Genomic DNA, 12,749 nt, shown 5'->3' with positions numbered 1-12,749 from the left:
TTTATACATCTATTAAACTTCATACAAAAAAACACTAATCTAATGGTTATGACTGATTAAATTGTTCATTCGAAAATGAAAGGAAGTCTACAGGTCATGGTGTGACTTTGCATAGACTCCAGTGTCTTACTGCCTGCAGGCCTGGAGGTGAGGGAAAGGAGTGCTTATAGTCAAGCTCTGCAGGGCTCCGTGGTCTTTTTGAGGAGGGCATCTGCTCTGTGTCAGCTTTGCTGGATATTCAAGGCCCTGAACCTAACTGAATATGTGATCACTGAGCAGGAAATAGAACTTTGAAGCCGGGGCTGTCGCTTATGAAATGCTCATTTGGGAAGAAACACACCTGTGTAGGATTTCCTGAAGGAGAGGATGCTCTTGCCCTTGTCCCACATGGTACAGTCCACCCCATGAGCTGGACAAAGGCCGGAGCCAGGTACTTGTGGTATCATTTTGATGAATTCCCAGCTTTACTCAGTAGTTTACCATGAATTGCTTTTTCTTTTAGTCATTTACCATTTGCTTCCGTGGAGTGGTGTTAAAAAGAAACACAGCTGGAAGACCTTGTACTCACTTTAAGGATATTGAAATGTATTGCTCCCTACATATGTAAATTATATATTCATGGGAAATTTTAAACATACAGAAACTTACAGATCCCAAAATAGCCATAAAAAGTTGACTTCTGCCCTATCTGCGTAATTTTTTTTAAAGAAATAAAATCATATATATACAGTTTGTGCCCCTCCCCAACCCAATACCACTTCCTAAAAATGTCTGCTATCCCAAATTAATGCATTTCTTTCCTGTTTACACTTTCTTTGAGGTTGAGGCATGTCTAAATGTCTACAAACAATAACCAATAATTCTTTGACGTTTGTCGAAAGTTTACATATGTATTGTAAAATGTGTCTCTTCTTATACATAAGGGATTCTATGCAAAGATGTGAGAGAATTTTATTGGGTCTTGTGCTAGGCATCCAACTTGTTTTCCTCATGAACATCATAGAACATAGAATTTTCTTGTCTGTATTGGCAGTTAGGGAACTGGACTCTGGTGTTTTTCTGTGTTATCAGTTGTAGGAACTTGCATTTTGTTTTACTCACCTCATTAAAGTAGATCCTTAGCTTATTTCCCCCTTTGTATAGATTTCATTTAATTTCTTGAAGCTTGTTGCTTTATTGTCATTTGTAGTGAAATCTTTTTTTTCTTAGTGTTTTTTTTAGTTCTCCCTCTTTCCTTCCCTTCAGTGCCTTGTAAGTTACATAGTAATTAACAGCAAGCATCACCAGCCACTCCCATCCATTGCCAAACTTTGAACCCTGGACAATTGGCTGACTTTACCATATGCTAAGCGTGATGTTGTGTTTGGGAAGACAAATCTGATGAGTCTAAAATCTGTAGGTATTATTGTTCAGTATCTGAAAAGGATGTAAAATGTACAATGAATTTCCATGTTAAAATACTTCCTGCCCAGAAGTAGACCTCTGTAGCTCATTCTTCCATCCAGGAATAGAAAGTGCCTTGGACTTGCAGGCCAATGTGCATGTATCACAATATTTTTCTATTTCAGAGTGAAAAATGATCACATGGTAGAAAATCAGAAGCCTGGGGCAAGTTATTAGCAATTTACGAATTTACCATGTTTTAGTACTACTAGTATAAGAATATTATTTCCATTTACAAAGAAGCATAGAAATAATGTTTTATTAGTAAGGCCTCAAAGCTACAAATATGACTCTTAGAGATGTATTTTGTGTAGTATGTTATTAAAATAAAAGAATTTGGTGTTTTGCCCTTTGAGCCTCTGCTCGGTTGCCCTCCAACTTATAGTTAAACACAATTCTTCAACTTTTCCCATGGGCAGTTGTTCTCAGTGTATTTGAATCTGTCTTCTCAGGGTTATAATAGTCAACTTAACTGACTGTGTTAGCCTAAAGGTATCCAATTGGTCTCCCAGTTGGTCTCACTACTTCAGGCAGTAGTGAGAGGAGGTACATTTTAATTTTGGTATAAAAATATTTTCAGATTTTATTAGTGATGAAGGAAATGTTTGATTAAATGAGGTAAATGTTTCTACCCCCCCAAAACAAAAAAACAAAAACCACCCTGAAAACAAGTACAGTCAAATGTTGGATTATGAGTAATTGTTCCACGAGTGTTCCACAAGACATTTCTAAGAAATTTAACTTGATAAATGAGCAATGTCTTACAATAGGAGTAGTACATCACATCAAATGTCATGTGATCACAACTGGTTCTTTTCTCTCTTTGGCTCTTGCTGGTTTGATATTCAGGTGCTTTGGATTATGAGCAGAACAAACTAGTCTCACAAATCAAAGTTTTACTATATTTATAATTTATTTAAAATGAATAACAATTATGAATCATAATACTTTATCGATGCTCATCTATGTGTTTAAGACCTTTTCATACTTGCCATGTAATAATCCAATAACCATTCAAATTATTACGCTAATAAATGATACAGTTACATTAATATACCAGTCTTAATAATGTCATACACCTCCTCATTCATTCATCCATCCAATTAGGTATGCACGTATGTTAAAAATATTCACTGAGACCTAATATTGTGTCTTAGATACTAGTGAGTACTGGAAATACTATATCATGCTTTGAAGAAACATGTAACTCAGAAGGAGAAAGAGAATTATAAACAATGGTACTAAATATAAAAACTGATATGGCTGATAAGTATATAAAGTGTTCTGGAAACACTAATAAAGAAGTAATTAATCCTGCCGAAGCCATCGAGGAAAGTAAGAAATAGTAAGATATATGTGAATAAGTGTAGCTTAAGACAGCATTTTTAAGACAACTCTTCCTTTATTTCTCTCCCCAGAATAACATATACTTCTCTCTATTGTATTACTGTATTTCATTATAGTTACTGGTTCCCCTACTCTAGAAGATAGTGCTCTTCAAAGGCAAATGTGTGTTTTATTTAACTTTGTGTTTTTAATACTAGTACAGAGTAGGAATTCAAAATAAGTTTATGAAATGAATAAACACTAATATTATTTCAATGATCTTTTTGCAGATTTGAAGAGTACTGAATTTAAAAAATAAGCCTATATAGGAGGGCTGACATATTTCATTTTCATATGTACATTTAATATATTTTGATCCTATTCATCCCCCCTGATTAATCTTATTGAATTTTAAATATGTAAAATCATATGCAAATTTTGTTAGCTAAAGTCTGATTTGATCTGATCTCAGTCTTTTGGAAACTTCTCACATCACAGAAATTAATATCCAATCTAGGAATCTGGAATATATACTATCCTAGATAATTGGTAGTTTCTTCCTTATACAAAGTTATTTACTGAGGGAGAAAAAACTGTAAAATATTTAAAATGTATTTGGAACATTTAGGCTGAAAACTGTGCTCAATCCTAAATAAATCTATGCTTGCTAGTTCATTCATGGTCCTTGGAAGACGGGGACACCTCTGAGACCTAAATTAAGCCTTGATCTTGAAGAAAAGGGCCAGTTCTCTGGCACCAACTCTCTAACCTTCTGTTGTCTCCTGACCTTAAAAACTGAGAAGCAGCTCTAACCTGTAGCACACCCCAGTCCTACCAAGATCTAAGAGAACTCTCCATTCCCTTAGTCTGTTTTCTTCACTTTTTACTTTTAAACAAGGCCTAGTCCCACAATAATTACCGAAGGCATCAGGGAACTCTTGAGAAAAGTGCTCGGTTATAAAACTCACTTCCACTTGCCCCAGTCTCTCTTTATACATGTTTGTAAAAGTTATATACATGTCTGTTTGTGTAAATATTAGCACCATATGTATATATACACACACATGTATACGTATATGTGTGTATATGTGTATATATTATTTCCATTTAATGGAAAACAATCTCTTATTCACTGTCATAAAAATTTTCTGCGTTGCTAAAATGATACTGAGTTTTAGGTGGGAATAAATTATAACTGGTTTGTGCTTCTGAAGTCAACTAAATACATTGCAGGAAGGTAACTCTTACATCCCTAACACTTATGAAAATGGCAAAGCATAAAAGGAAGTTACAAAGGTAATAAATTATGATGCCTGTACTTTGGGACTTCCTTTCTTTTAAAAGGCATTTGTGCTGTCCAGAGGAGACATCTGAGAAGAAAGAAATTAGGCAAAGTTTTCGGCAGAATCAGGGCCCACAGGACAAGACCTGAATTTAGGATCGAAAAAGAAGGGGACAGACCCTTCAAACCTCCAGACATTGGGATGGGATCCTAAGGACTGTACTCTACGAGGAACAGTGAATGAAAAACAAGGTGAAGGACAAGGATTTAAACCCTGTTCTGATACATCTCAATCCTTCACTAAATTACTGTGGCCTCGAATTACAAAGGACCCTTAGCCTAAGTGCCAGCCAAAAGTATATTAAAATTCTCTCTCAGAAGAGATGTCTCTAAAAATTTCAAGTTACTTCTAATTTTTAAATACACAACGTTTAACCCTTGATCCAAGTGACTGGATACATAAGGAAGCAAAATAATGGACTGAAAATCAAGGGGTGTATTATACAGTAGAAACTCAAAAGCTCTAGGTGATAGAATATGAAATATTGATTTTAAAATATTAAAGAAAGTTTGGAAATTTTGGCAAGGAGCTAGAAATTATATATAAAAGAAGAAAAAATAAAATTTAGAATTGAAAAATATAAAAGCTCTTAAGAACCCAGTGGATGGGTTTAACAACAACTTAGTCATATGTGAATAGAGGATTGGAGCACTAGAAGATATAGGAAAACATTCAGAAAACACTCTAAACTACAAATACATAAAAGCAGGCAAAATACAGAAAAAGTTGTGAAAAGCCTATAGAATACAACATAAATGTCTAATATATATGTAATTGGAGTCACCAAAGGCGAAAAGAAAATGGGAGCAGAAAAAAATACTTGGAAAATAATTGTTGAAAGATTTCAAAATTAACGAAAAACCCCAGATTATAAAAGCATTACAGACATTAATCCAGACAAACATAAAGAGAAAATAATCTGTTCAAATAAAGAGAAAGATCTTGACATCAGTGAGAAAAAGAAAAGATAGATTATCTTTTTAAAAATGACCTTTAAAAGAAAAAGCTGGTAGATAAATGATTATTATAAAAAGTACCCTCCGAAATAGTGGCCATTTATACTTTCGTTCTCAGCAAAATGACACTTCAAAAAGAAGGTGGAAACATATTTTCAGACATAATAAACTGGTGATTTAGTTCTATATTAGAGGAAGTGATAAACATGTTCTGCATAAATACGGAAACAATACCAATAAGGAGACTGTGAATGCTCAAAGAATGAGGACTGGGAGTGTTGCTCAGGGGTAGAGTGCATGCTTAGCATGTGCAAAAATGTGTGCTTGGACTGGTTGGTGATGAGTATCCTCCATCTCCCCATATTTAGATCCCGTACAGTAGTAGTATTAGAATATTTTATACTTTCAGTATTTATACTTACCTACATTTTTACCATTTCTGTTCTTTGTACTTCATGTATTTTTTCCTTTTTTTGCTAAGCACTGTATCCCCAGCCACCATTTTTTGTGCACAAAATCTCCTATTTGGCATCATTTCCTGCTACATGAAGGATGTCTTTTATTATTTCATTTAGTACAGATCTAAATTACCTGTTTATTTTATTTTATTTATTTATTTATTTTGGTACCGGGGACTGAACTCAGGTCCTGGCGCTTGCAAGGCAGGCGGCAGAACCACTGATCTAAATCCCCGGCCCTACCTCTTTACGTTCTGACTGAATATTTTTATTTCACCTTTCTTTTGAAGGGTCTTTTTGCAGAGTTTAAGTGAAGTCTTTATCGTGCAAGGTAGAATAAAATGTCAAGAAATCATTTTATAATCTCCAGGGAACAAACTGAAAGAACAGTGAAAGCATTCGTAACTACTGTGTAAGCTAAGGTGGAAGTGGGATATATAATAATAAAACTAATCCAAAAGAAAATGAAGAGAAAGAAAAAGCAACATACCTAGGTGAAAAAAATAGAAAAAGTTAGGTAGTGTGTGTAAATCAAAAGGTAACAGAAATTACATTATAGAAAAATTAAATATCCCAATTAAAATGTAAAGATTTTCAGAATAGATATTAACACCAAACCTAAATATATGCTGAAAAACCAAAACAAACAAAACCTCCAGTGTAAGGTGGGTTAATCAGCTTTTTGTCCCTGACAAAACACTGAAATAATTTAGGAAAGACTTATTTTAGCTCACAGTTTCGGTCCATGTCAGTTGGTTCCATTGCTGTGGGTCTGAAAGGAAGCAGAACATCATGGTGGAAAGGTCTGATGGATCTGAGCGCCTCACCTCACGGAAGCCAGGAAGCAGAGAGAGAGGAAGGTGACGCAGTGGAGGCCTTCCTCCTCCTTTGGCTTTTGTTGCATCCCAGTCCACAGCCTACTGGGTGACGCCACCCACATTCAGAGCAAGTGTCCCCCGGGGTTTGCTGTCCCACATGCCAGTTATCTCTGGAAACTCACACACACACACACACACACACACACACACACACACATACACACAAGTGTGCTTTAAAGACGTTCTTACAAAAGCATTATTTTATGGATTTTTGTGTTTTTATAGAAAGAAGAGTGCTTTTTTCTTTATTAATATCTACCCATATTAAAATTATTTTGAAAAATATCTTTTACTTATTTCCTAGTCATTTCTCGACTCAATCAAATTGACAGTCAAGATGAATTGTCACACAAAGATACAAAAACATCCAAAACTTCTAGGAGAAAAAAAATCTTGCAATTATAAACTACAGAGGAATGTTTCATGGTGATGAAAGCTTTTATTTACGTGGAATGTGTAACAATACAAGATCTTTTAATGCAGAGACAAAACTAAAGGGAGAAATAGACAGACCCACAATCATAGTGGAAAGTCTTAACACTTCTCTCTCAGTAACTCAAACAACAAACAACAGGGGAAAAAGTATTAAGATTGTAGACTTTTAGAGCAAGAAGATTAACAAACTTAATTAAATTAAAATATACAATATACTAAAAACAAGATGAAAGACCACACATTCTTTTTAATTATAATTGAGCATTTTCCAAAATTATATGGTTGGCCATAAAGCAAAGTGAACGAATGCATTTTCAAAGCATTAAAACAATATAGAATATATTCTATGACTGCAGTAATAACAATAGGAGGCAGTAACAATGAAAGCATGCTTATTAGCTTCATCCTTTGGGAGTTAAACAGTACATTTCTAAATAATACATAGATTAAAGAAGAAATCATGATAGAAATTAGAGAATATTCCAGACTGAATTATAATAGACATATCAAGCCATTGTGAGATGCCGCTTAAGGCTTTAGAGGGAAAAGTGGTCTTTAAAAATACTGTTAAAAAAAGAAAGAACAAAACTCAATGATCTAAGCATCTATCTCCAGAAGTCAAAAAAGAGTCACAAATTTAAATGAAATAGTATGAAAAGGAGGGAAGAAGAACAAATACTCCTAAGTAGGAATAAAATGCACAAAAGAAAACAACTAAAATGTCCTTTAAGAAGGCTATTAAATGGGCAAATCCATGCTGTCGGGTTAAGGTAAAAGAAGTGAAGGCTTAAATAACCAATACTAGGAATAAAAATAGGGATATTTTTAAAAAATCCTAGAGATCATTAAAATAATATAAGGGGATACTTATGATAAATACAAATTTTAGATAAAGTGAAAAAAATTCTAGAAAAACAGAACATTCCAAAATGAGTGTATGAAGTGTAATAGCTATATCTGTTGTAGTAGCAAAACATTTAAATAAGTTGAATATATAATTAAAAACTTTCTACATACAAAACTCCAGGCCTAATTGTCTCTAAGAGTGGGTTCTGTCAAACACATAGGGGGCTGGGAATTGAGCTCAATGGCACCACACCTGCCGTGCAAGCACAAGATCCTGTATTCAATCCCCATTATGGAAAAAAAAGTACTTATGGAAGATATAAAATCAGTCTTTGATAAACTCTTCCAGAGAATAGAAAAAGAACAATTTGTAGTTATTTTTATAAAGCCAGAGTAACCTTATGCCAAAACCTGGAAAATATTAAAACATTATGAGACAAGAAAATGACAGCAAAATCTTTTTCATGAACGAAGTTCTCAAAATTCTGAACAAAAATATTTGCAAACCAAATCAAAGTTTGTAAGTATAACAAGTATGATACATAATGACCAAATGCAGCAATTACACTGTGCTAGTTAAGTGGAGAACTTAGGAGACTCAATAAGCTATACAGCACATAAAGCTTTAATAAGGGCAGAGGAAAAGTTATGTGGGCAGACACGAAAGAGGTCTCAGATTTCTAGATGCAGCTTCCAGAATCTTTCAGACTCATGGGATCTACATCCCCTTATGTCCATCGGTAAAGGTTTGTTCCCCAATTTGGGACTTGCTGTGGCCCTTTAAGGGGTGGGGCCCATTGTGAAGTCACTGGGTCATTGGAGGTGTGCCCTCAATGGGGATTGTGGGATACCAGTGTGTTGTTTCCTCTCTGTGCTTCCTGGCTCACACTGTGAACATTGACTTCCACTGGTGCTCTGCTTTTGTCATCTGTTAACTTTATCAGAGATCAAACAAATGGGCTGCTGAGTCTTGGATTTGGATCTCTAAATTGTGAGCTAATCTTTTCTCTTCATAAATTAATTACCTTGGGTATTGCGTTGTAGTAACATGAAGCTGACTGCTACAGTCCCCTTTGATCAACAACCAATATATAGGGGCAACCTTGATCTCAGAAATGCCAAAGCACAAATTGACTGAAGGGTTTTCTCATCCCCCTGGTCACATACCTAAAATTAGTCTGTGTGACTAGATAAGCCAGTTGCAAACCATCAATATACATATTTAGAAGAAATAATATAGGTGAGATAGTGTAAGTTGCTTCCAGGTAGTATTGGACTTTAAACAGCATGTTGCAAGTCACAAGTGAGTACATTTCTTCCACCTCTTAGTCAAGGATTGGTACCAGATTTCCTCTGTTCCCTGGAGATAAGCATAGAGCTAGCATTGACTACTTGCATCTTAACTCGGATATCATGTACCACCTTGTTATTCCAAGAATGCAAGGTTGGCTTAGCGTTCAAATATCAATCATTACCCTAAGTAGGAAAATCACAACATTATCTTAATGCCAGCAACAAAAACATGTGATAAAATCAAACACTCATTCGTATATATTAAAACCTTGCCAATATGGAAAGGGAAGATTTCCTTAATTTGATAAAAGCTGTCTGTGAAAAATCTGCGGAGAACATTGCTGTAAAATATGCACAGTTCCCTCTGTGACTGCAGAAGCAAGCCTCAGTGTGCTATTGACGCTTCTGTTCAAGCATTTGTGTTAGATGTTCTAGCTGAAGTAGGGAAGCAAAGGAAAACAATGTGTACAGCTGGAAAAGAAACAAAACTCTTTTTGAAGATGGTATGATTATGTATGTAAAAAATCACTGAAATGTCCATGTTCATGAGTTTTTGGTTTAGCTATGTGTAAGGGATATTAATTATGAATAGGAAGAAAAGCAGGATTTCTCTAAATATCCACTAGTATGAATTAGTGTTTAATTTCAAAGCCATGTTATATATTCTAAAACCAAATACAAAAGAAAAGAAGAAAGCAATGCTTAGAAATTATAAAACATTAAGCAATAATAAAAGTAATTGTAGTATCAGTTTGATGACCCTAACCACAGAGAGAACATAATGAATTCAAGTGATGTCACAACTTAATGTTTCAGGTGTACATTCTTAGTGGAATATATTCTGAAGATAGAAAGACTTTTAAAATTCTATATTTTGCTCAGTAATCATGTCATTAATATAAATGTGTATGTTTTTATTTTGATACATATAGGTGTGTCTATATAAATGATAAGAAAATGAATAATTATGTTAATGGTGTTATGAACCAAGATTTTTAGTATGAGATAAAAAATACAGAAACTCAAAAACATTTAAAAATCTTGTGATGATTAATTTGATTGAGAGATGGCACAAACTCATTTTATTTACTTTTTAAAAAATAGATTTTCTAGCTTTGTACATTGAAAAGTCTGTAAAGTCTGATGACAGCAAGTATATCGAGGGCCCACATTGTGGCCTCTAAACACCAAAAGGTATCAAAACTCTTTAGATAACTCCTTTTAGGGCTGGGACAAGAAATTCACAACTATGGGATAGCTTGTGCCTGAAAGCAAAGGAGATGTGAAAGATTCACTTAGAAGCAGTGTATGCCCCTTGACACCATGTGGTTACAAAGAAAATGGTATTTACTGTACATGCAGTGGAGTACTACTCTGCCACAAAGAAGTATAAACTTAAGCCCTTTGTAGGAAATTGGATGCACCTTGAGCATGAAATCTTAAATCAGACACACAAACTTAAACATTGTGTAATTTCTCTTATATTAGGAGCCTAAAATAAAAATAATTGTGGAACAAAATAAAAGATAATAAGAAACAGGGAGATAGATCTTTTGCAAAAGGGAAGAGGATCAAGAGATGGAGGGGAGAGGGGATTTTAAAAAGATTTAAGATGTATTATGTGCATGTACCGTTTCCTCACTGTGAATATAATATGTATTACAGATGTGCTAATAGTGTTTTTTAAATTGCTATAATTGAATATTGGATGCAAAGAATATACTGATTCTCTTGGTTCATTTTCTTAGTGGTAATATATCTGTAATTTTAATTTTTATAAAAATAATTGAAATCATTGATAAGTTTGCAATATTGAACCTATCTACAAATAATGTGTGTAGTCTTACTTTCTGGTCTTCTTTTATATCTGTAAATGGGTCTTTTTCAATATTGTACATTTCTTTTTCCTATAAATAGGCTTTTTTTATATAATTATTGATAATGTATGGGAATTCATTATTTCCATATGTTGCTTTTATCTGGCCACCTTGAAAACTCTACACAATGATTGTACATAACCCATATATTCATCAATTGCTGTTATGACTTTGTCTGCGTGTCCTCACAAAGCCTCATGCAGTCATAGGTGGGTTTTTTTCAGAGGTGACTGGATTTAGAGTGTGATGCTGGGCTCAAGGGCACTGGGATTAAGGGTGTGAGTGCTATCTGCCCTAAGTATTCTGGATAAAAGATATAAGGGATAGAAAGAGCTGTGGTTGTCCCTTGCTCGTTTTGCTGCTTTCTGCCCACCATGAACTGTTTCTCTGTGACATACTGTGTGCCATCCACCCTACGTCAATTATGGACTCAAACTTCCACAAACTGTGAACTAAATAAACCTTTCTGCCTTTAACTTTGGATGTTGGGTACTCTCCTAGCACTGAAAAAGTAATTAAGACAATAGGAGAATGATTGAGGAAGCAAGTAAACATCACAAAACCAAGTTGCAAAATAGTATTATATAATGAGCATGTACAATCACTACTATATGCTGATGTGTATATACATAATTAATTCATCGACTCCGGAAAAGTGCACCTTAATATGGACGGTGATTATTGTGTGGGTAGGGAGTAAGGGGATTTTCACTTTCTTATTATATATATTTTATCTGAATGTTTCTAAAATACAAGTTTATGCATTGCTTTTAAAATTTAAGACCATTTTTAATGTGAAAAAAAAGAAGCTGGGAAATAGACAAGTTGGTACAGATTGACCTGGAGGAGGCTCCAGGGAGATGAAAGGCCCTAGGAAATTCTCATGGGTCATTAATTTCTACAATATCTTTAAGACACTTCCATTTGGCTTTGGAAGATCTGTAACTCTACACACCCCATCAAGGGGTATTACCAGCACCTATTAGAGCAGAAAATGAAGATAAAATGTAACACACTTCCAGTGAAATCAGAGGGACACCCCATCCCCCGGGTTTTTGTGGCTCATGTGATTTCTATGCAAGGGACATGGAGTAGTAAAAGATCGAAATAAATTAGTCAGCTAAATGAATTGAATTATTTTCTCCTGACTCTCATTGCCAGCTGGAAATCAGATGAGGCCAAGCCTTATTTCCTAGGTCTCTCTCCTGTCTAGAGTTGCCCCGTGGATTCTGAAAGGGAATCCCTGTTGATTTTGCTGCACCAAGTGAGTTGAGTACCTTCTTTACCTGAAGCTGGGCTTCGCACAGGAGGTCTTTATGGAAAAAGCTTCTGATTGCCTAATGTCCCTATAATTGCCTAGGCAGTGTCCCTTGCAATGAGTTAGAATTGTATGTGAAGTTTTGATCAGTGGCTGGCCTGGACTTTTAGTTTTACAGCATATTAGATGGAGGTCTTTAGTGAGTACCTAGCAGTGTGTAGCTGCTCCTCTTGAACTGTAATGCAGGAATTGCCTGGGGTGCTGATTGAAGGGCTTCGGACAGATCCTTGAACTTGCGTTTTAAAGAAATTCCTGGGTCATTTGAGTGTGGTTGGTTTGGGAACCCCACAAAGCAGTGAGAGTGTACATATAACACCCGCTTCATAGTCCTCTTCTTTGCCCATTCCCAACCCTTGAAAGCTCCTGTAACATCTCATCTTTCCTTTTTGTTCTTCTATGGGCAAAACTACTTGGAAGTTTTATTATCTTATAAAAAGTGTGTGTGTACTTTCTAGCTTTTTAAAAAGCTGGCTACCTCAAGAGATTGTGTTTTGCAAAATTGCACCCCATTCCAATCCTGCCTTCCATGGAGGCTGGACCCCAAGAGGTTTTTTTTTTTTTTTTTTTTTTTTTTTC

General features: G+C 35.0%; 1 long non-coding RNA gene across 1 annotated transcript in view; it reads left to right on the top strand.

Annotated features, from left to right (window-relative positions):
• The first annotated feature begins 8,533 nt into the window (after positions 1–8,533).
• The window catches only part of LOC104874218, a 106,123-nt gene continuing 101,907 nt past the window's right edge, over positions 8,534–12,749 (top strand). The window contains exon 1 of the long non-coding RNA XR_783691.1: positions 8,534–8,676. This is a non-coding gene — a long non-coding RNA (uncharacterized LOC104874218). The remainder of the gene's footprint in view (positions 8,677–12,749) is intronic.

This window comes from Fukomys damarensis, unplaced genomic scaffold, assembly GCF_012274545.1.
Source record: "Fukomys damarensis isolate Sample0158 unplaced genomic scaffold, DMR_v1.0_HiC HiC_scaffold_25, whole genome shotgun sequence".
In the NCBI taxonomy this organism is placed as follows: Eukaryota; Metazoa; Chordata; class Mammalia; order Rodentia; family Bathyergidae; genus Fukomys; species Fukomys damarensis.
Note: the sequence above shows the minus strand (reverse complement) of the source record. Positions and strands in the feature narration are given on the sequence as shown.